We start from the raw sequence: 26,043 nt of genomic DNA on the forward strand, positions 1-26,043 counted from the left end.
TCATATTTGACAGAGTAATGGATACAGCAACAACAGCTTTTCCAATCCGTAGCTTCTTTGCCAGTGTAGACTGTGAAAAATAACATCACACATTGTATGTCTGAAATTTTCAGTTTATAATAAGTTACTATGTAAAATAGCACTCTAACCTTTACACACAATGTACTTGAATGCCTGAATTCCCCTGGGCTCTGTTTTTTGTTTTGTTTTGTTTTGTTTTTTTCAAAAATTTATTTTTTAAAACATATTGTCATCATGACAGGAGAAATCTACTGTTAACTGGTTCTGAACTGTAAGTTGAAATGACTATACTTTTTTGTACCTTTTTACTGCCTATGGGAAACTGCAATAATGATTTCCATCAGGTCAGACTCATCAGCTCCAAGAAGGTCAGCTTTGAAAATAAAATAGGACTGCTTTTACCAGTATATAGTATTTACTACATATATATTTTTGTCACATATGTGCTCCTTATAATTTAAAAAGAAAACAAAAACAAAACCACCACTACCACCACCAAAATACACAAAATTAAAAAGCTCAAACAGACCACAGAAAACATTCTCAATGAAACTGGCTAATTGTACAGATTTGTGAGATTGGATCTTATAGGAGGTAGTCAGAACAGAAAATTCCACAACATTTTACAGTTTGACTAATTTCTCAGAGTACAAAACAGTTAGAGAACATGACTTCTGAAACTAGCAAAATACTAGATATCCAGGCAGAGAACATATGTATCTCAATAAATACACAATGTAGGTATGTGCATGACTGTATTGTAGCAAGGCAGATTTGCAGTATTTTTCTGCATGCTTGTTTTAGTGCTTCCTATAATGTACTACTCAGTATTTACATGTAAGAATCAAATTAGTCTTTCCACTCCTAAGATGGGATTCATCTCATTTAACTTTAACTTTCTGAAAGTTTTATGAATAACCATTGCCATCGAACACATCTATGTATAAACCTATATTAGATTTGTGTTTCATTCATAGTTCAAGGTAAGTTACTTTTTTTGAAATGTCATTCTCCCTGTTGAGTAGAAGGAACTCCACTAACTTACACAACATGCTCTTTTTAGTGGGCAACAAAAGAAGAAATTATATTTCTGAATCCAAATCAAAATCTTATCAAACATATGGCAGGTAGGATTTATTTCAGATAATTTTGGAGGTCAGCAGTGGCCATCTATATCTGAATTAGTGTGTTAAAATTTGCTTTTTATTTCATGGTTAAGTGTTTTTTGTATGCAACTGATATGACCCAGTTTAGTGATGATCATACTTTGAGATGAAATGGTTTATGACTCATACATTTCCTGATAAACACATAAATCCCCGAAATTCAGCCACTATATGCACATTCTTCCATGTTTTTACTAAGTATTTCTGAGGTCTAACAGCTGGAAATCATATGTCTGAATATTCGTAATTTGCCTAAAGAGGACTCACACAGAGATATAGGAAAGAAAAAGGAATTCTTCACGTTGTACATTAATTTATTAATAATAAAACACTTGCCTAGAAAGAGGGAAACCTAAATTCATTGTCTGGCTCAGCAGAAGGATACTAAAAGCATTCAAGGCCAGCACCTCTGCAACAAGCTTCGTGGCACTATTTCATGTTTTCTGAAACCATGTCTACATAGCCGAATTGGTTTAGTAAGACCAGAGGGACACCGCAAGCTGGAATGGACAACTTGTATGTAAGTTCAAAGAGTAATACTCAACAAAAAGTTTCTGTTACTTAATTATTCCTCAACTACCCAAGTGCAAAATGAAGTAAAGGCTTTGTTCTGGTTTTACACAGCTGGGCGGCTGAGCTCCACCACAACCACTCTCTCACTCCCCCTCTTCAACAGGAAAGGGGAAGAAAATATGATGAAAAGGGCTCAAGGGTGCAGACAAGGAGAGGGAGATCATTCAACAATCGTTACAGGCAAAACAGACTCAGCATGGGGAGATGAATATAATTCATTGCCTATTACTAACCAGCTAGAGCAGTGAGAAACTGAAAACAAACTATAAACACCTTCCCCCCACCCACCCTCTTCTACCTCCTCCCCCCAGGTAGTGCAGGGAAATGGCAAATGGGGGCTGCGGTCAGTCCCTAAAGCTTCATCTCCGCCGCTGCTTCATGGTCACTCTCTGCCCCTGCTCCACATGGGGTCCCTCCCATGGGATGCCGTCCTTCCCAAACTGATCCTGCAAGGGCTACCCACAGGCAGCAGCTCTTCAAGAACTGCTCTAAATATGTGTCCGTGCCATGGTGTCCATCCCTCAGGAGCAAACTGCTCCAGCACGGGTCCCCCACAGGCGGCAGCTCCCCCCAGACCCCCTGCTCCTGCGTGGGCTCCTCTCCACGGGCTGCAGCTCCGGCCCGGGGCCTGCTCCTGCGGGGGCTCTCCATGGGCTGCAGCCTCCTCCAGGCCACATCCACCTGCTCCACCGGGGGCTCCTCCACAGGCTGCAGTGTGGAGATCTGCTCCATGTTGGACTGCAGGGGCTGCAGGGGGAAAGCTTGGTCCACCAGGGGCTTCTCCACAGGCCGCAGGGGAACTGCTGCTGCGTGCCTGGAGCACCCCCTGCCCTCCTTCTGCACTGACCCTGGTAGCTGCAGGGCTGCTTCTCACTCCTTCTCCCAGCTGCTGTTATGCAGCAGTTTTTTTCCCCTTTCTTAAATCTGCTCTCACAGAGGCACAAACAACATCACTTATTAGCTCGGCTCTGGCTTGTGGCAGGTCCCTTTTGGAGCTGTCTGAAACTGGCTCTTGATCTGACATGCAGCAGCTTCTGGACCCTTCGCACAGAGGCCACCCCTACAGCCTCCTGCTATCAAAACCTTCGCATGTAAACCCAGTACAGGCTTATATTTGTTTCCTAATAATGTTAAATAGCTTTAGAAAACTGTAATAATCTATTTAAGAAATAACATACAAGCTTGTTAATAGTATTTTTATAGAACGTGTAGTCTACAGTTATATACAAAAACTGATATGATTATTTTGTAAAGTCATAAAATTAAATACTGAGCAATTTTGGATCAATTGGAAAAACTATACTATGCTAGTTCTAAGAGCATTATTTTATCTGCTTTCTTACTCATATATTACAATGGGAAAAACATTTGCAGGAAAACCTTACCACAAGAAATTTATAGCCTAAGCAAAGCAGGCATAAGAAAAATAAACTGAAATGACCACAAAAATGTCAGAAAAAAAAAATCAGTGTAAAATTTCTTGATTATATTTCAAGTAGTAGCATCAAAATAAAGTATAATAAAATGCTAATAATGTTCTGAAAACTCCATCTGACATCTATATTGTCATACTGAAAAACTTTAAGTTATAGGAACACTTTTTTTTTTTTTTCCAGTCCTTATGAAACACTATGCAACTGTCTTTCTACAACAGTATTGCTTAAGTTTATGCTAGAAATTTTACCTGCAGCCAAAGTATTTATACCACTCAGAAGGCCTTGTGGACAGTTGGTAATAATAGCTAACTGCAATGTGTTTGGACGAGCATCTTTACATTAATTGTAGAACCATATAATCGGAGAATGGGTTGTACTGGAAGAGACCTTAAAGATTCTTACCCAACTGCCATGGGCAGGGACATATTTCACTAGGTCAGGTGAAATATGAATATGAAATATGAGTATCACTAGATCAAAGCCACATCCAACCTGGCATTGAACATTTCCAGGGATGGCAAAAGGAAGAACTTCCAGGGATTAGCAGGGAACCTGTCACAATCATTATGAGTATAAAATATTTATTATTTAGGTAAAATGTAACTAATAAAATAACAGACTAATTTAATCATGAAAAAAAAAATGTATATTAAGAAGACCAAAGATTTCCTATTCAAATAGCTGACATTAGTATTATAGCTGTTTGCTAATACCTCATATCACTTAAGTAAGAGAAATTTGAGTAGAAAAATGTATATTTTTGTATAGTCTTACACTTATCAATTGTGTAGTCTGTGACATTGTGGTGTGACGTTACTCAGGTGGGCAGTCAAGCTCCATCATAACCTCTCTCTTACTCCACCTCCTCAAAGGGAAAGGGGGAGATAATATGATGAAAAGAGCTCAAGGGTTGACATAAGAACAGGGAGACCACTCAACAGTTATTGTGACGGGCAAAACAGACTTAGTGTACGGAGATTAGAGAAATTTATTACCTATTACTAACAAGCTAGAGAAGTGAGAAACAAATTAAAACTAAAAACACCTTTCTGGTGCCTGGAGCACCTCCTCCCCCTCCTTCTTCACTGACCTTGGTGTCTGCAGGGCTGTTTCTCACTCCTCACTCTCCCAGCTGCTGTTGTGCAGCAGCTTTTTTTTTTTTTTCCCTTTCTTAAATCTGCTCTCACAGAGGTGCAAACAACATCACTTATTGGCGTCTCTGGCCAGCGGCAGGTCCCTTTGGAGTCAGCTGGACCTGGCTCTGATCTGACATGAGACAGCTGCTGGACTCTCTCAGAGAAGCCACCCCTGCAGGTGCCCACTGCCAAAATCTTGTCATGTAAACCCACTACAGACATAGTTACTTATTGTTGGTAATAACTCTAGATATGCTTGTGTGAGTATAAAAATATAATAGATACAAGAAACAAATACACAGTTTATAAGGTTTTCATATTTATCTGGTTGAACTTTAGACTGTTTACAGCAAAAGCACTTTTTTCCTGCCATTAGTGTAAACTTTTATGTGTGCAAGAATACACATATTAAAAGTAAAGTATTATTTACAGAGAAATATGGAGGGTTTTCATTTTATTTATTTTTTTTTTAACATCATATAAGAAAGCCAACATGAATAAATTAAGGCTAACATAAACAATTTTCAGGGAAAGTACCAGTATATATCAAGCATGTAAGAAACAGCATCTCTGAGGCTATGAAATGTTTAATGTTCAAATTAATGTTGATTTTCTAAGTAAAGCACAACATTAGTGGTTATGAGTGAAGCAGTCTTTACTTTCCATAAACCAATATTTGCTGAAAGGAACATAGAGTGATCTGAAAGTTGATACTGAAATTTAAAATTTTATAAACAGAAGTTTGAATAGAAACATACTTTATTTTACATATTTTTAGCAGGGAAGTATTTTAAAATCTTCTGATGTGTTGCAGCTGTCAAATTAACAAAAGAAAATAAAAGGCTGAAAGTACTTTTCTAAGCTTTGAAAATCTGTCTTCCTCTGTTATACAGTCCTGTATTCTGTGAGAAAGTGCTGACACACCGTTCACCATTATTTATATAGAAGTCTAGCTTCTGTTATTGAGTATTACAAAATACATTGGAATCATTAGTGAAGCCTCAGACAGCTGTGTGCATCTTCATGTTATCTACTAGGAAAATGGTCTGCGTCTAAGCTCTGGTGCAATATAGCCAAGGTGTCTAATGGGCAAACCCAGACAACCTGCTGGAAAGCATGACGTGCTTTTATGATGATGATGATGATGATGATGATGATGATGATGATGATGATGATTATTAATTTAAATTTAAATTTTATTTTATTTTATTTTTATTATTTATTTTATTTATTTTTCCATACTCATACACTAGGTTTCTTTTCAGAAAAAAATGAGGAAAAAAGGGAGAAATATATACATCCAGCTTTTATATGTGCTGAAGATTTGCAGTGGTCAATCAAGGAACAGGGATCCTCAATCCCTCAGTTTAGAAATACTCATAGTGTCTCAGAAATTAGGACAGCATTTCCTGTTCTTCAGTCCACCCTGGTTTAGTATTTCATGGTAATAAACTAAGCCATGAACAGAGCTTCACAATATATCTAAGGAAAGGAGAATCAAACAAATGTTTTGTTATTGCAACAGTGGGCAACACTGAAAACCTGTGGGGCAGACAAAAATGCAAAAATATTGTCATGGAAATTAGGGACTGTCCTGGTTCCAGTTAGGACAGAGTTAAGTAGCTCATAGTAGCTGGTAGGGTGCTATGTTTTGGATTAGGATGAGAAGAGCGCTGATAACATGCTGATGTTTTAATTGTTGCAGAGCAGTGTTTACACCAGGCCAAGGACTTTTCGGCTTCTCGCTCTGTCCTGCCAGCGAGCAGGCTGGGGGTGCAGCAGGAGCTGGGAGGGGACAGACCCAGGACAGCTGACCCAAACTGGCCAAAGGGGTATTCCATACCATCTGATGTCATGCTAAACAATATATAGGGGTGGCTGGCCGGGGTGGAGGGGCCGGCTGCTCGGGAATAGGCTGGGCATCGGTCAGCGGGTGGTGAGCAATTGCATTGTGCATCACTTGTTTTCTTACACATTATTATTGTTAATACTATTATCATTATCACTATTATTATTATTATTGTTATTATTATATTCCTTATATTCCTGTCTTAATAAACTGTCTTTATCTCAACTCACCAGCTTCACTTTCCCGTTTCTCTCCCCCATCCCAGAGAGGGAGGGGGGAGGGTGAGCGAACGACTGTGTGGTGTTTAGCTGCCAGCCGGGTTAAACCACAACAGGGACATATTGTCCCCACTGTTTATTCTCCATCTCTGTGCACATCTCCCACAGGTATCAGCTGGCACACCATTCATTGGCTAAAAGAAAAATACAGTCCCAGGTTTTGTTAGAGTCTTCTGACTAAATTTTCCTCTTTCATGTGAGTAGAACAGATTTGTATGGCTATTCTGATCTTCCTGCATATGTAGAAACACCAGTGCTAGCAATGAAAGTTCTCTGCAAAAAGAGAAGAGATAATAAGTGTGTCATTGTGCAGACAGGAGAAGAGAATTTAGTTTTAATGAACCCATTACTTTCTTCTAGACTGCTAAAAATTGCTACCCTGAATAAACTAATTCAATAGATGCTGCACTTTCTCTCTCTCTCTTTTGAATAAATGGAATGACTTTTATGAAACTTTATTTATTTATTTATTTATTTATTGCATACATTGTGTAGGGCAATTAGGGCAGCTTAGTAAATTGGTTATTTCCCACTGGATATTGTAATTCATAACAAACTAATTAATATTTTATCTGAAAATGCTACATACTTTCATTGTTGTTTGTTTTTAATTAAAACTAAGGTGCTGAAACAGTCAATGGCAATTACAAATACATGAAAGGCATTAAATATGATAATTTAAATTGTTAATTATGCATTATCACATTGACATGTTAATCATTTCTGGTGGGAACACAGCACATTTTACTTAAATACTAATACTGCACTCACCATTTCAAATACTGAGTAAACTTGTGTATTGCTAGTACAGACCTATGTCTTAAAGGCTTAAAGGCTGAGAGAGTTGGGGAAGTTCAGCCTGAAGAAGGGAAGGCTCAGGGGTGACCTTATTGCAGCTTTTCAGTACTTAAAGTGGGCTTTTGAAAAAGATGGAGAGCAACTTTTTGCTTGAGCAGATGATAAGACAAGGGGGAATGGTTTTAAACTAAATTAGGGGAGATTTAGATTAGATGTCAGGAGGAAATTCTTCACTCAGAGGGTGAGGAGGCACTGGAACAGGTTGCCCAGAGAAATTGTGGATGCCCTATCCCTGGAGGTTTTCAAGACCATGTTGGATGAGGCCTTGGGCAACCTGATCTAGTGGGTGGCCCATGGCAGGGGGCTGGAACAAGATGATCTTAAAGGTCCCTTCCAACCCAAGCCATTCTATGATTCTATGATGATTATAATACTTAGAGAGAAAAATTTGTGGTGTTTATTTATCTTTTGAAAGGTCGACTTTCACAATGGGGACACTTTGAAGCTTACATGTGAACTTTGAAATGTACTTTGACTATGGTGCAAAAATAGAAGACAAATTTAAAAAGCTTTTCAGGAACAAATTCGTCTATGTATTTAAATGTTGCAAAATGAATCGTTGCATAACATGGTACAAAGATAGGCATCGAGATCCCACTTTGGTGGAAACTAATTTTCACAGGAGGAGGCACGCTAGAACTCTCTTGATCAGTAAAGAAGTTCTGTGATGTTTAGATGGATCTTGTTGTGTTCCAGTTTGTGTTAAATAGGTGTTTCCCAGTTATCCTTTACATCCTGTCAAGTTGTAGAGAACATGGTACAATTACTTGAGGAAATGAAAACCACAACAACAACAACAACAACAAAATAAAGGAAAAGAAGGGAAAGAAATGGGGATGGGTAGAAATGAAAGGACTGTTGGCATTATTACCAGTAATGATGGTGTTTCAAAAGATACTTTCCACAAACAGTGGACCAATTCTATCAGGATGTATTATGCATGTTTAACAAATACCTTACTGAAACCAGCTCCTAAGATCACCCTGCCTGCATTTATGCCCTGGCATAGATGCAAAGACCATAAAATAGTTGTGCCCTTGTACCTGTCCTATTTTATATGTTCATGTCTGCTTATTATTTTATTTTCTCAAATGTTGCTGAAAAAAGAATTAGAAGCATATATGTACAAACATTCAAAATTTTAAGGGATACTTAACTAATAAAATAATTATATTGGTGGTTTCAGTATTCTTTGTAGGAAGCATTGCTTGACCAAGCAGAAAAAGCCTGTATGCAAAATCTATCAGAGAATGTTGAAGTAAAATTTGTGATGTGTGCTTTGTGTAAATTATGCTGTTGGAGCATTCAAATGGGGAGAAAATTGGATGTTGTCTAAACTTGCTGATGGTGGATTAAATACTGAAATACATTGCAAAAGATTCTAGTTAGATTTATGTGTTTACTTTTTTTTTTTTTTTTTCCTGAGCAAAATCTATTCCGTGGCGAAGTGTAAACATAAAAAGATGAAAAAATGCACAAACTGCAGATTGTCTTAATAAATGTCCTTAAAACTTGTTGTATTATACTTTGGCAGAACTCAGAAAGGGGAGGGATCACAGTGATTAGGCTTTGCTAGAAGCTATAATATTTGTTACCAAAAAAAAAAAAAAAAGATTATTCCAATTCATATCAGCTGTTTGTGCTCTCTAGGAAGGAATGAAGGATTAGATGGACGGATGGATAAAAAAAGGAAGGAAGGGACAGAAGGAGGAACAGGAGGGATTGACAGATTGGTGGGAAAAATGAGATTTGTACTGTCTGCTGGACAAAATGGTACTTAAAGACAAATATAATAGAAAGGTCCAGTCCAGATACAAGTTAAGTTAGTGATAGATCCTCAGATCTTTTGGACTATATCTTGTAGAAAACAACTCAAATAATTTCTCTTTCACCCTGTGAGCATTGAAACTCATTTTAGGAATGTCAGAAGAAATAACCAGCTCTCATAAGACTGTATACAAGAAATATAATCAAAAACAACTTTCTCAGTATAAAATTCAAAATGGAACAATAACGCAGAACAGACTTTAGAGATGTGCAACAAATTCCAATCTTTAGTTTTTGTGTGTATGAGACCTTTTCAGGGAATGAAAAACAAGCTTTTAATGCAAGTTTTCAGTGAATGTTGAATGCTGTTCTGCAGATTAAAGATACTTAAACCCTAGAAAATATGAACATGAAAATTAAAACATATTTATTTATTTATTTTTATTTTTTAATTTTTAATTTTTTATCTCATGTACATGAAGCAGATTAATTCTGACGGAATTTTGCCAAAGATAAGTGTGTGTCTCAGAAATCTGAAGGACAAATTTCACAAATTATATTTGAGCAAATTGGAGATTATAGCTGTTCAAAACTGTTTTAAGAATGAGACTAGGAAAGAAAAGAAAAAATATATTTTGAACATGCCTATGATTTTTCTAGACATTGTCACTCAGTGTGTCAATCTTTCAGTCAGTTATGTCATTCTTGAATAAAAAATATTAGCTATTATTTTTTTTTCTATTTTTACCCTACGTGAAGGAAGTAAAATCTAAGCCATTACTGTTTAGAGAAGTTTCTTGAAACTTTCTTACTGTAAAACCCAAAATTTCTCTCTTTTTTTTTTTTTTCTTTCATCGTCTCAGCCAGAGTCCTAGCCTGTTCAGTAAAATTTTATCTACTGTACTCTTCTCTGACACTCTGCTGAGGTCTTCAGATCATATTAATACCTGTGCTATTTCCAGTTCCTGACCTGTACAATTTTTCTTGAATGTAAAAATAAAAGGACAAAAGTACAGGGTCAGGTCAATGCCTTATCTCTAAAAGTCAAATATCAACCTGTTGAAAAAGAATGTAAGAAAAGGGAAAAGAATATGTCACTTCCCCCTAATAATCTTCAGCATCCAAACACTTATAGTTAATCTAATTAAATGTTTATGTAGCCCATAACATTTCTTTTCCATGAGCTAATACAGCATTCCTTTAAACTATATATAATTTTTTTAAGGACTACCCTAACTTAACTATAATGTGGAAAAAATTATCCAGCCAAGTGCAAGGTCCTGCACATGGGTCATGGCACTCCAAAGCACAAACACAGGCTGGGTGGAGAATTCGCTCCCTCTATTCTACTCTCATGAGAGCCCACCTTGAGTACTACGTTCAGCTCAGGGGTCCCCAACATAAGAAAAACATGGTCCTGTTAAAGCAGGTCCAGAGGAAACCCACAATAATAATCAAAGGTCTGGAGTACCTCTCCTATGAAAACTGGCTGATGGAAATGACGTTGTTCATCCTAGAGAAGAGAAGGCTCCAGGGAGACCTTACAGTGGCTTTCCAGTACTTAAAGGGGACCTAAAAGAAAGATGGAGAGGGACTCAGGGAGTGTAATGGTAGGACAAGGGGTAATGGTTTTAAAATAGAAGAGGGCAGGTTTAGATTAGACATTAGGAAGAAATTCTTCACTATGAGGGTGGTGAGGCACTAGAACAGATTGCCAGGAGAAGCTGTGGATGCCTCTTCGCTGGAAGTGTTCGAGGCCAGGCTGGATGGAGCTTTGAGCAAGCTGATCTAGTTGAATGTGGCCCTGCCCATGGAACCAGATGATCTTGAAGTTCTCTTTCAACCCAAACCATTCTATGGCTTTATGGTTCTATGACTCTTACCGGACTTTTCCTGTTGCTGTCTACATGTTCATCTCATACACTTATGATGCACAGTACCATCACAGAATCACAAAATGGGTTGGGTTGGATGGGACCATAAAGATAATTTAATTCCAATGTCCCTGCCATGGGCAGGGACACCAAACATGTCCTCTTGCTTTTTGATCCTACATATTAGATGCAGCATTTTGTGATGATCTGTATTTCTGATAATCAGCTATGCTTGGAAATATGGAGTCTACATAAGAAGATGAAAATACTATGCTTGTGATATGTGGCATCTCTCACAATAAGGGATCTTACTATTGAAGAAGCCCCTGCTCTTTCCTAAAATGTAGGTTAGCACTGGGTGGAGTACCCAGTGTCTGACCAGTCAAACAGAACCATAGAATCATTAAGGTTGGAAAAGACCTCCAAGATCATTTGGTCCAACCATCCTCCTACCACCACTATCACCCACTAAACCATGTCTCTAAGTACCACGTCCAAACTTTCCTTGAACACCATCAGGGACGGTGGCTACAACACCTCCCTGGGCAACCCATTCCAATTCCTAACTATTCTTTCTAGGAATAAATTTCTCCTAATTTCCAGCCTCCCCTGGTGCAACTTGAGGCCATTCCCTCTTGTCCTATTGCTAATTATCTATGAGAAAAGGCTGACTCCCAGCTCGCCACAACTTCCTTTCAGCTAGTTGTAGAGAGCAAGAAGGTCTCCCCTGAGCCTCCTCTTCTCCAGACTAAACAACTCCAGTTCCCTCAGCCGCTCCTCATAGGACTTGTGTTCCAGACTTTTCACCAGCTTTGTAGCCATTCTCTGAAAATGTTCCAGGGCCTCAATGTCCTTCTTGTACTGAGGGGCTCCAAACTGAACATAGTACTCGAGGTGCGGCCTCCCAGAGCAGAGTACAGGGCGATGATCACCTCCCTGGTCCTGCTGGCTACACTATTCCTGGTACAAGCCAGGATGCCGTTGGCCTTCTTGGCCACCTGGGCATACTGCTGTCTCATTTTCAGGCAAGCCTTGGCCAACACCCCCAGAACCTTTTCCTCTGCACAGCTTTCGAGCCACTCTGCCCCAAGCCTGTAGCGTTGCATGGGATTGTTGTGGCCAAAGTGCAGGACCTGGCACTTAGCCATGTTGAACCTCATCCCATTGGCCTCTGACCATCAACCCATCCTGTCCAGGTCCCTCTGTAGGGCATTCCTACCCTCCAGCAGATCAACACTTCCCCCCAACTTGGTGTCATCTGCAAACTTACTTAGGGTGCACTCAGTTCCCTCATGCAAATCATCAATAAAGATATTAAAGAGGATGAGCCCCAACACCAGCCCCTGGGGAACACCACTGGTGACCGGTCGCCAGCTGGATTTTACTCCATTCGACCACCACTCTCTGGGCCTGGCTATCCAGCCAGTTTTTAACCCAGCAGAGAGTGTACCTGTCCAAGCCATGGGCTGCCAGATTCTCCAGGAGAATACTGTGGGAGACTGTGTCAAAAGCTTTGCTGAAATCTAGGTAGACTACATCAACAGCCTTTCCCTCATCCACCAGGCGAGTCACCCGGTCACAGAAGAAGATGAGGTTGGTCAGGCAGGACTTGCCTTTCATGAGCCCATGCTGACTGGGTCTGATTCCCTACCTGTCTTGCACATGCTGTGTGATTGAATTCAAGATGACCTGTTCCATCACCTTTTCTGGCACTGAGGTCAGGCTGACAGGCCGGTAGTTCCCCAGGTTCTCCTCACAATCCTTCTTATAGATGGGCGTCACATTTGCAAGTCTCCAGTCATCTGAACCTCTCATATGACCATGACCGCTGACAGATTATGGAAAGTGGCCCAGCAATCACATCCACCAACTCCCTCAGCACCCTCGTGTGGATCCCATCTGGCCCCATAGACTTGTGAGAGTCCAGGTGGAGCAGCATATACCAGAACATCAGACAAACATGAATTCTGATAATTGTGCCTAAGAGTCTAATTCCTTGTCTTTAATTGATATTCAAAGCATGCATACGTTAAGCAGCCCAAATTCTTCATTAGAATTCAGTTGTGTTGAGTTCTGTATATTCTGTTAGCACTTCTGGAGTTTATGCTAGTCTTTCATTCCTTATTCACAAATAACTTTTATGAGATTTTTTAAGACCATAAAAACAAATGCAATATACTTATTTGAAAGTTCACCCTAAATCTGTATTTTGTTTTTGTCATTCTTGCAGAGAACTGTTTATATGGCTTACCTTTTTTGCATTTCAAAGTTCTTGAACATAACACATAATTGTTCAGAAAATTATTCTGCTATAATGTACTGCAAATGGTATGCATAACATGCTGATGGATTAACAATTCCCATTCAAATGAATGAAGTTTGTGTTTTACAATTCATTTCAATACAGAAAGAGAAATACTAGATGTAAGCATTTGAAGATTCAGAAATCAATAAACCATGAAATTTGGTTGTAGGATTACATGGTTGTAATATCTTGTGAATACCTGTTGAACTGCATTTTGATGTGGATTTTAGCTGGACTTAGACAACACACATTCTGTAATTGTATATACACATATATACATTTATATATTGGTCCTACAGTTCTCTTCCGTAAGGATTAGCTTTTCTTTGTATTAAAATTTCTATTGATGAAATTTCCTTGTATTAAAACATGTTGATGAAATAATGAACAGGTATCCATTTATTTGTGAATTTTTCAATTAGTTTTTTAAAAGGGGAAAATCGCTTTTACTTTTTCTGCAGTTCAAAATTTCTGATATAAAATGAAAAAAAAATGAATAAGAAGATTTTTTTTGTTTGCTTGTTTTTCTTTTTCTCCAGTATATGTGGGAACAACAGAAGACAGTGAAAGCACTTTCTTCACCTAAGTTTAACAATATATCAATGATTTGTAAAACATTTAACTAGATGCTGCATGACATGTTGACAAAGTAATTGGAGAAATGCAAAAGTAACTAAAACTGATCAAAAGACAGAAGGTATTATTAACAAACAAACAAACAAACAAACAGAAACTCTATTGAACAGATGTATTTCTAATTTGCTCACTGGGGATCAATTTTTCTCTATGTATTATGTCAGTGTGGAATGGAATAAAAATAGAATAGAACAGAACAGAACAGAACAGAACAGAATAGAATAGAATAGAATAGAATAATTTGATCTAATGCAGTGCCATTCATCTGCAAACCAAGAATACCAAACTTACAATAAAGTAAAAAATTATGAAAAGGTCTAGGTAATTAAAACTACTGGTAAACAGTAAAGAATCAATTCATGCTTTTCTAAGCAAAGGAGTCAGAGTTAAAATGATATCACTGAATTTAAAAACAAGCAAAATGTCTCTACACTAGAATGTCATGATATTATTAAAAAAGTGAACAAGAAGCTAAATAATCAACAAAAGCAGTGCATGGAATTCCATTACTGACAGTCGAAATTAGGTGATATAATGCTATTCACATGTGGAAAAACAAACAAACAAACAAACAAAAAATAAAAGAAAGAAAAACAAACCCACAAACTGAAATGGACTCCATTAAGTTGTAAGAATTTTAATGTGGACTGTACATATTCAGCAGTTTATGAACACTTATTTTAGATGTACAGTGTCAATGAATATCTGTGCATTAGTACATAAGTGATATATGGGATCTAAGAATAATACAAAAAATACTTAAGTGGCAATGGTAACTATTTTTCTGTATTTTTTGGAACATACATTTGTACCAACGTAATATGCCCTGTTGCTTTTCTGTAGTGCCTTGAATTTCCAAAGAAAAATACAACACTTGCCTTTGGTACACAGGATATTAAGAAGATGCTTGGACTGCTAAAACCAGAAGAAGGCAATTGCCAGACTCCTCCAGTAATTTTGGAAAGAAGCAGTGCAGCTGAGGCAGAATGAAAACATAGATATCTATAATTCTTATTAAAGGTACGTAATTCAGAGAAAATGCAATAAAACAAGGTACAAAGCAGATCATATAGCTGAAGCTATTGCTTCATGACAAAAATACAATTGTTTAAGTTTACAGATAATAGGGAATATCGGTTCCAATCACAGTGGTATTACAAAGTGGTTTGTTTTCCATTGTACAAGACACTCCTGTCATAGTGAAACACTCTGCAACTAAATGAATGATACTTTCTCTAAGAAATAGGAGAGAGGAAATAACCTGGTTTGGAGGTATGATAAGTAGACAAGCAGGATTTGCTGTCAGGATTTTCAGAGAAATAATATTTATGTAGATAACACGGGAAACACAGAGTCTTGGGGGGTATTTCACATGTTTAAAATATTAAATTCTGTTTTAATTGTGCATTATATTTCTTTATAAATATAAATACATAGGTGAAAAGTATTACTATGTTTTGGCTTAGGATTGTTTGTGAGTGGAATGTAGGAAGAACAGGAGAAAAGCAAAAGAAAAGAAAATTGTTAGAAAACAATTGAGCCTTTCAAATCAGATTTTAAGAAAAAAATCAATGAAACTCTTGTTTATGTCATGCACAGTTAGAAACAGAAGCAAAACAAACCATGTACCCATAAAAATAATCAAACTGTTTGAGAGAGCTCTTGACAGGGATTTTAAATAAAAAGAAAAAAAACTGAAAATGAAAAGTTTCTTGTTTATTTATTTATTTACATATGTATATATATATAAGAATTATTGGTCATATAAAGAATCCACCAATGTCTATAACGCATCTGACATCGTGGCAATAAAAATAAAAATCAAACATGGATGCTTTTTTTTTTTTTTTCCCCTCTAAAATATAATGCTCTAGCAAAAGCAGATATCATTTATCACCCACTGAGTTGTGGGTCCAACTGGTTGATCGCTTGAGAATCTAAGTAATCTTTATTTTGCGGTGTTGTGTAAAAAAGAAATTTATTAGAAAGATAATGTGAAATGAGTTCTGATATTAATTAATGACTTGTTAAATCACAAAAATTTGAAAGATACAAGCTAACTAGTAACAACTCAGAATCACAATTAGTAACTGTAAAATTCTCTTAGTTCAGTAAATGATGCAATATTTATATAAAAACAAAATAAAAGTCTGTCAGTTTCTTTAAAGAGCTGCAATTCACATACATATACTGATAATTAAATATTTAGGCATGAAGAAAGTGTTGAAACCTTAAATAATAAATAAATAAATAAGTAAATTTATACATTAATACAAGTAAATTTATAAATTAATATTTTTTTTACTTGATTCACTGAGTGAATTTCTATAGACAAAGTGTTTTTAAACTTTTTTTTTTTTTTTTTTCCTAGAGCTAGACCAGAGTTATAGTCTGGCTACAATTACTGTTACACTGAATTTTACAAGCATACAGTGTACATTAGATTAGCATGCCACATCTTACAGACTTTATTACCTGAAGGGTTTTTCGTCTGGAAACTATGATGAATATGCTCAAATACTTTTCTTAAACCAGAGTGTTTTGTTTAGTTGTTTGCTGTTTTATTTTTGTTGTTGTTGATTTAAGTAACATTTTTATTAAAAAAAAAAATCATCTTTTAGAAAGACATTTTAAAATATTTTAACCTACACCACCACCACTGAACTTGTCCCTAATAGCTGTTATGATCCTGTGTTTCAGATATAGAATGAGAATAATGCTGATAACATGCTGATGGTTTAGTTGTTGCAGAGCAGTGCTTACACTGAGTGAAAGTCTTTTCTGCTTCACATACTGCCCTTCCAATGAGGAATCTGGGGGTGCACAAGGAGCTGGGAAGGGACAGAACAAGGACAGCTGGCCTAGACTGGCCAAAGGGATATTCCGTACCATATGGCATCCTGCTGAATAATAAAACTCAGGAGAATGTCTGGGGTGGGTGGGACCGCTTCTCAGGGATGGGATAGGCATTAGTTAGTGGGTTGTGAGTAAGAGTTTGGTAGGAGGGGAGCTGCAGGCCCTTTGTGAAAAGAACCCAGAAGCTGCCTCAGGAGAGCCAGTTCCAAAGGGAGACAGCTCCAAAAGGGATCCACCCCTAAAAAGAGCTGAGCTAATGAGTGACATTGGTAGCACCTCTATGAGAGCATATTTAAGAGAGGGGAAAAAACCTGATGCACAACAGCAGCTGGGAGAAAGAGGAAAGAGAAACAGCCCTGCATACACCAAGGTCAGTGAAGAAGGAATGGAAAGAGGTGCTCCAGTTGCTGGAACAGAAGTTCCCTGAGGCTTGTGGAGCAGGTTGTCTCCCTGCAGCCCATGGGTGGTACCACGGTGGAGCACATCTCCACGCTGCAGCCCAAGGAGGAGCAGGTCGACCTGGCCTGAAGGAGGCTGTGGCCCATGGAGAGCCCTTGCAGGAGCAGACCCTGGGCTGGAGCTGCAGCCTGTGGAGAGGTGACCACACAGCAGCAGGTGATCTGGTGGGATCTGCTGTATGTGGGGGACCCATGTTGGAGTAGTTCACTCCTGAAGGATGGACCCCATTGAACAAGACCCATATTGGAGCAGTTCTTGAAGATCTGCTGCCTGTGGGAAACCCACGCAGGATCAGTTTGGGAAGGATGGCAGTGGTGGAGTTTTGTTGACCAGCAAGATAAAACTACCACTCATCATGGAGATTTGTTCAGCAGAGTTATTTGAGCTCTATTAGTATTTTGATAAAATGTTTCTCAATTTAACAGTTAATTTTACACAGAGATATCAAGCATGATTTGGTGCACTATTATTAATTAATTTTGGTAACTAGACACAAAGTGATATTAATAAAAATTAAGTATTCAAACATATATATATATTTGTGTGTACATACATATGTATGTGTATATATATCTAAAAATCTACTTTAGTCAGGCATAACATAGCTGCTGGAGAATTTCTAAAGTCTGTTAGATTCTAAGACATTAAAAGTTCAAGTTAATCAGCTCCTTCCTCCTTTCTTTCATACTCTATGTACAGTAAACACCTTCATTTTAATTAACAATATTTATTGAGCTGGAAACCATGTGCATATAAATGTATGCATCTGGTAAAATAGTTAGGGTTAATACAGATTTAATTCTTAGAATCAAGAACACAAGATAAACCTGCAACAGCCTATACACCGATTACTAAGTTCTGCCAACCCAGTCTCATTTTAGGAAAATCATGAAAACCAGCCTTAGGACATATAAATGGAGTCATAAAACTCCTTTACTACAATGTGTAAATCAGTGATGATTATTAGGTTACTTGTTAACAGATACTATGGGAAATTCTAAAATAAGCATCAAAATTACCATATTAATGAAATCTTCCATACGTATCTCTTGTAGGCAGAAATGAAACAGAAAAAGATGTGTTTTACTGCTCAGCTGCCAAGGTAAGGAGAAATCTGTTTATAACACTGAAAAAAGACAAATTAAGAAGCCTTAAAATACTATTATTAAAATATACAAGACTAGACAAGAAAATATTGATGCATTTTGTCCTTAATAACATAATGGAAATAGCTAATAACATACTTTCCTATTAAATAACATTAAATTTACTATGGTGGAGTAATCAAATTTGGAAAAGAAGCAAAAAGAAACAGAAATATCCGTATAGTCAATATTCATATACCTCTACTTCATAAAACTATGGCTTGAATTACTGTGGTATTACCATGGATTTATGTTTTTGGAGATAATCCATGGCATGCAATACAAGAATTGTGTGAAAGAAACAGACAAGAACCATATATTAGAGTCCAGCTATTACATTAAGGATGTTATACTTATTCATTATTTTCAGGCACACAAATGAAGCCATTTAATTCCAAGTAATAACAAGGCTGCCTTTACTGTCAGTAAGTAAAGTAACTGCAGAAAATCCTTTGTTTTATTCAAAGATGGCTGAACAAAAACGTTAGTGTGAAGCACCCTTTAAAGGAACTATTTCTTATCATTGACTCTCCATTGTGGTTTAACTGCAGCAGGCAGCTAAGCATAACACAGCTGCTTACTTTCTCCCTCCCCGTGGGTTGGGGAAGAGAACCAGTAAAGTAGAAGTGAGAAAACTCATTGTTGAGATAAAGACAATGTACTAGATAAAGCAAAAGCTGCATACATACATACAAAAAATGCAAAACAAGGAATTAATTCCTTACTTCCCATTGGCAGTCTGGTGTTCAGCCATTTCCAGGAAAGCAGAGCTCTATCATATCATGTGTAACAGTCATTTGGGAACTCAAACACCTTAACTCCAAATGTCTCTCCTTCCTCCTTTCACGAGCCTTTATTGTTGAGTATGACATCATACGGTGTGGGATATGCCTATGGTCAGTTGGTGTCAGCTATCCTGGCTGTATCCCCTCCAAATTTATTATGCAGCCCCAGACTACTTGCTGGCAGCGCAGCATGAGAAGTAGAAAAATCCTTGACTTCGTGTAAGCACTTCTCTGCAAGAGCTAAAACTTCACTGTGTTATCAACACTGTTTTCCTCACAAATCAAAAACATAGCACCATAGCAGCTGCTATGAGGAAAATTAACACTATTGCATCCAAAACCATCACACTGGAAGAAATCTGTATTATTTCCTTAGAGTATATGCCTAAATATTAAGATGGGTAAATCAATAAAGATGAAGTGTGGCTGAAATCAGTATTCATCTTCTACAATTTAAGAAAAGGTTTGAACATTTTCTATACCACATCTAAATTCTGTATTCCATTTCTTACTCCATATCCCATAACCTGCTTTTAGGTGATTTGTAATTCTTTTATAGGAGTGAAGAGAAGTGGATGCCCTGACATAGAATATTTAACCTGGAAATATTCGTATTCAGGAGGACATTCCTAAGTAGCTAAAAAGGCAAAATGACATACTCTGATTTAGAAGGACTAAATGCTAGGGACAACTAAGCTATGTCAGAACATTACAGCAATTGTTCACATGGATTAGCCAAAGTAATTTGATATCTTATAGGTTTTTTAATTTATTTTTAATTGGAAAATAAAGTATTAATATCTATAAAGTGCATACTTTTCTTGTGCTGATTGTATGATTATTCACGTCAATTATATCACTGCCTGGACTACATAAGAACAAGGACATAACTTCCTAAAATAACAAAAACAATATTAATAATAGTAATGATAATAGTAATAATAAAACTTTGGATTTCCTATTTTTCTTCTATTAAAACTATTTTCTTTAAACACACTAAATTAGGGGAGAAAAAAAAAAGAGTGAAATTAAGAATAACATAGCCTGCTGTCATATATTGAAATTCTAATGAAGAAAATCTGTAGCTGAAGAATCTGATATCCTGTCCCATAGACACTCGACATAAAAAAAGATGACTATCTTTAACTCATTGTTTTGAAATAGGTATAGATACTTTTTTTTCTTTTATCTTTTTCCTTTTTTTCTGTTTTAAATATTCTCATCAGTATTTCCAAATGTGCAAATACTTAATTAAGCAGCTCACACAGCTTTAAGCATTTTCACTTTGTTTAGGAACCCTCCATGTAATTCCCCTACCTGCCAAGAACAAAAGATATGAATAAGTAGTGCTCAATTTTTGTGATATGTAACAGTGGGGATGAGGGTGAGGATATGTAGAATGTCACTATTTTATTTTATTTTATTTTATTTTATTTTATTTTATTTTATTTTATTTTATTTTATTTTATTTTATTTTATTTATTTTTTAAAGTTCTCTTGCTTTTATCTTTTTTGAGTATTATATATTTTCAAAGCACTTTCCTGTAGAGATAAGTTAATATTATTTTCCTGCTTTAGTTTATTCCATGAGTTATAGAAGTCCAGCAGCAGTAAATACATATCTCTCTATACACATCTGTCTGTGTACACAAAGATATATTTATGATTATGCTGTATACCAAAGTATTTAAGTTTTTAGATGTTTCTTAAGAAACAGTGTGCCTTGGCAACCAGCAGGGCCAACTGTGTCCTGAGGTGCATCAAGCACAGAACTGCTGGCTGATCAATGGAAGTGTTTATCTTGCTCTAATCTGCTCTTGTGCAGCCTCACCTCTATATGCGGTTTGGGGCACCACAGTATAAAAAGGACATAAAACTATTAGAGAGCATCCAAAAGAGAGCTACAAAGATGGAAGAGGGCAAGACATATGAAGAGTGGCTGAAATCACTTGCTTTGTTCAGCCTGGAGAAGAGGAGACTGAGGTACAACTTCATAGAGGCCTACAGCTTCCTCACAAGGGGAGCTGAAGGAGAGGCTCTGATCTCTTCTCTCCGATGACAAATGATAGGACCTGAGTGAACAGCATGAAGTTCTTACAGGGGAGATTCAGGAAAAATTCTTCACTGAGAAGGTAGTCAAACACTGGAACAGATTCCCCAGGGAAGTGATCACAGCAACAAGCCTGCTTTTGTGTTCCTGTGCAGATCCAGGAGCTGGACTCAATGATCCTCGTGGGTTCCTTCCAACTCATGATATTTTATGATTCTATGAAATGATTTAAAACTTTGAGTTTATTTTTATTTCATTCATGACTAAATTTAATTTAAAAGGAGCAAAGTTTTCTTTTACAGAACAATGGAAGACAGTGTAAAATACCCATTGAGGTCCACTGTCACTCTTGAAACAGGACAGACAATTGAAGAAATATCCTGTCTGCTTACTAAATGTTATTTAGAGGATTTGGGCAAGGCCATACTCATATTGAAGGGAAGTTCTTATGCCAGCCCACTGACACCTGAAAGCTCAGTCAGAGTGCACTTATACCCCAGTGTGTCATTATTTTCAACAACTGTTGATATAAAAAATTACTCAATATCTACAACAAATAAGTAAAATCACAGTGAACTGAGACTTGACCAGACATTAACTTTTACCACAAGGAAGTCCATGTCCTTGTGTTTTGCTGTGATGTTGTAAGTCCCATCTGTCAGTCTATCTTCAGGACTCCAGAATTTCTAATTTCTGCAGAGCTAATTTCTGCAGTCTAGTCTGAGGCTTTATCATTCCTGACATGCCCAATTGAAACTCACTCAATATATCTTCCTACTTGTTCTAGACTTAAAACTGCCTGAATGGTTTGTATTAACACCGAGTTAAAATAAATACTAGTAACACGTACTTTATTAAAAAAAAAATAAAAAAAATTGCTACTGCCTTGCCTGACAATTATCTGACCAGGGGTTTTGGTCCACAATATAATTGTAGCATATTTGTATTTGTACTACAATATTTGTATTACAGTCATGTCGTTCACTGATGATCTGAAGCCCATTGCAAATTTTGTTGTGCCGCAAAGTCTTTTAGGAACCTCCAACTATGTACAAGCTCGTGTTACTCCCTTTACAAGAATTCCTTCTGGTTAGGCCACTGCCCTAGGAAATGGGAGGCTGATAATCAGTGTCTACACTTTCAGAGATAAAACTTGAAGATATTTTATGTATTTAGTCTTAAATAACTTGTCCATCAATCATGTAGACAGACACAAAACAGAAGGCATAGATTACCTTAAGTTGTTGTCTCTAGAGCTGTAATTATATGAACTGCTGAAGGAATCAGGGTAAAGCACCAAATGGATCCATAACACTTCCCAGAGAAATTTAAAGAAGTTATTTTCTGATTGGTTGAAGAAGCTAGTAAAAATTGTGCACGGATCAGTAAAGGTCAAGATGTGTTTGATTCTTCTGCCCACCTCCTAGAAACAGTTTTAAGATAACAGTATGGTTTCATATCCAAATAGAAGTTGTGATACAATAGATATCACTAGAAATAGAATATCTCATATTAATTTGATTTTTGTTTTTGGCTTTTCCAGATCAATGTTTGAGCAACACAGTCTTTGCATGCTTCTCTCAGTAGAAAAAAAAAAAAAAAAAAAAAAAAAATTCACCTTTTTAAAACAGGAGCAAAGGACTCATGAAAGATTGCCAAATGAAATTGTAAGAGGGATTTGATCACAAGTTCTACCATAAATTACATTAATAGCCCACTGAAGTACTTAAGAGTGGTTATTGTGGTCTTTAGATGCACTTCTGATTTACTTTGTGTTAGTATCATGTATTAATCTATGTTTCTTTTTAATCTCTCATAAAATAGATACTGTCTTCACTATAAAACGTTTAATTGGAAAAATCATTTCAACATACTGATTTAAGTTTATTGCAGTGAATCTCAGCAAGCTTTGTTTTAAGAAGAGAAACACAAGAAGAGGAAAGATCTGCTGAAAGCAAGTAACAAACTGGTTATGACAACTAAAGCATAGTTAGACCAAGTGTAAATTTAAATAGATGCTATTTTAATGAAGAAACAATTAATCAACATGAAAAATTTATTGATATTAACATTATAAAGAATGTTTTCTAGATTTTATGATTTCACAAAATATAAAATATTCAATTTTTAGAGCTCTGTAATATTATTATGAAACAATGTGCAAGATAACTGTTCAAAAGGTGCTAACAATGCACTGACTGCATAAAAGCTGTGCTGAATGCTGTTGTGCACAAAAATAAGTAAATAAATAAAAAATATTTCAAGTAATGGGAATATCAGTTACTTTAAATATCATATTTGGATTCTATTCCTATTTTTTGTTGGTAGTATCATTTACTCATACAGAATTTATGAAAAGGTATTTAAAGTAACTAACTATCTGCAAGTTTGTTGCAAATATGATGTATTCCAGGTAACTATGAATTTGTGCGATACCTAAGATATAGTCTAGAGGAGTGTTAATTTATACACTTTCCTATTTGTAAAAAGTGAGAAACTGAGAGAACAGAGTTCCACAATGATTGACTTAGGAAATTATTCTATATAATATTTGAATGATTTGTAGCACCAAAAATGTGTTCCTGTGATATGTACTGGTGACAAGACAGGAACAATTTTGGATAGGGATTTCAGTGAAGCAAATTGGATAGTAGTGAGTGCTGAAGTAACAGATGCAGATATTTAATTCAACAATACAGAAGTTATACATTTAAGTATTGTTAGGAATAACACAAATATCTGAATTAAGTTAGGACTTCATAGTTTAAAATGAAAGAGTTAAAAATCTATGTGGTAGTAGTCAGCCATAAGAATAAGAATATAATGGAAAGAAAAATGATAAACGTGTATTTAGGGTAGATGAAGTTAGGTGCGAGTCAGAAAAATTTTAATTAAATTTTTCAAAGCCAGTGCCTCATTTGAAAGAGCATTGATATTAACTCATGTCTGATAGAGACGTATATCAAATTAATAAGCACAGAAACTCATTGATATGCTTGAGGGCAGCACTGTCATTCAGAGGGAAACAGAAAAGTTGGGGTAACAGGCTGACAGGAACAACATGAAATTCAGCAAGGACAAAAACAAAGTCCTGCCTCTGGGAAATGAGAGCCCTTGCTTGCATGAGGACTGATGGGCTAGGGAGCAGCTATGAAGAAAAGGAGCTGGGGCCCCAGGGGGAAATGAGTTCAATGTGAGCCACTGGTGCACCTTGGCAGCAAAGATAGCCAGCAGTGTCCTGGGCTGTATCAATGAGAGCACAACCAAGGGAAGTCATTGTGGTACCTTTGCTAAGGATTTATTAGACAACATCTAGATATTTCATCTAGTTTGGAGCGCCCTTAATAACAACAAACACATAAATAAATAAATAAATAAATATAATAATCAATAAATAGCAAGGCTCAGCAAATAACTACCAAAAAGGTAATGGCATAGGAGTATGTCTTGTTAGGAGAGATTGAAACAAGGGAGGTTCAGACTGGTTATATTCCATGAGAAATGTCAGGCAGTGGAGTAGGTTATCCAGAGATGTTTTGCAGTCTCCATCTCTGGATCTTCAGGTGTTTTTAAGGGCCAAGTGGACAAAGCCCTGAGCACATTAGTCTGACCTCACAGGTGATCCTGCTTGGAGCAGAAGGTTAGACTAGAGATGTCCCGAGGATCCAAACTGAACTATCACATGATACTAACATGAACAAACAAGTAATTAATTATTACTGGAAAAGAATTGTTTTCACAAACAGAATGACATTTGATAATATCATTCCCTACAGCAGGTGAGTTCTTGAATAGCCTATTAATTAGAAAAGCAGACAAGCACCAGCAAAAAAAAAAAAAAAAAAAAAAAAAAAAAAAAGCTTATTTATTTATTTATTTTAGTTTAATGAGTTAATGAAAGAGTTTACATAACTTGTTTGCCTGAAATATTAAAGAACAATATTATTTCTATATTCATCTGCCTTTTTCAACACAGTTGAGTATCTGACTCTAAATTTTATGTGAATTGTTTGAAAATATTTCCCTCAGAAGAATCATTAATATATTGTGGGGTGAAACCTACCCAAAAACACTGCTCTGGTATGCAAGAACTTGAATACATATGCCCAGCACTAACTCATTAGATGAATTTGGTATGCCCTGGGAAAACAAACAAAGGTACTCAGCTGGTGGTAAGAATGGGGTATATTTTTTGGATCAGGTTCTAAATGAAGAAAAACTCCTGCACCCTAATAGTCTCTTAGTATTATTCTGTTGCCATTAGTTAGGCATACTCACCACAAGTGCTTAAGCTCAGTTCCTCTTGATTTTTTCTGCTATATATTTCTTGTAGATTTGCCAATTGCAACAGATCCCAGGGGAGATGGTTCACTAAGTAATTGTTTGATTTTATGTCACTGAGTAATGCAGTTCTGTTCTGGCAGACATGGGAATTCCTCCATGATGTTAGTACAGTTAACTGTTCCATTCAATAGTTTCTGCTACCCAGAAAACAAATAAGTAAACAAACTCCCATTAGTTCTATATAGAGCTCTCTAAAAATGAAAGTATGTATAGTAATAAATTAGTTTGCCATGAATTTACACCAAAAATATGTTTTTATGCTTTAGGTCCACTGTGGTCAACCATTCTTTGAGAGTTTCAGTCCATATTGAAGGAAATCATTCACTATGCCTTTTAACTTGTCAGAAAAATAGTTAAACATTCAATATAGTAAATAGTGCAGGCATATTTTATCAATTTATAGCATAAAAATAATATTTTTGCCAAAAATATAGACCAATTTACAAAGCATATACACTTACTAAAAAATAAGAAATGAATGCAAACAGAAAACAGTAAAAAAATC

General features: G+C 36.5%; 1 long non-coding RNA gene across 1 annotated transcript; it reads left to right on the top strand.

The window, feature by feature from the left end:
- The first annotated feature begins 5,326 nt into the window (after positions 1-5,326).
- On the top strand, positions 5,327-20,056 carry LOC308192237. Its single transcript, XR_013948670.1, has 5 exons — positions 5,327-6,268; positions 6,568-6,655; positions 14,743-14,919; positions 18,270-18,316; positions 19,704-20,056. It is a non-coding gene; the product is annotated as an uncharacterized lncRNA (long non-coding RNA).
- The last annotated feature ends 5,987 nt before the right edge of the window (positions 20,057-26,043 follow it).

This window comes from Anser brachyrhynchus (genome assembly GCF_964034855.1).
Source record: "Anser brachyrhynchus genome assembly, chromosome: 1".
Lineage (NCBI taxonomy): Eukaryota > Metazoa > Chordata > Aves > Anseriformes > Anatidae > Anser > Anser brachyrhynchus.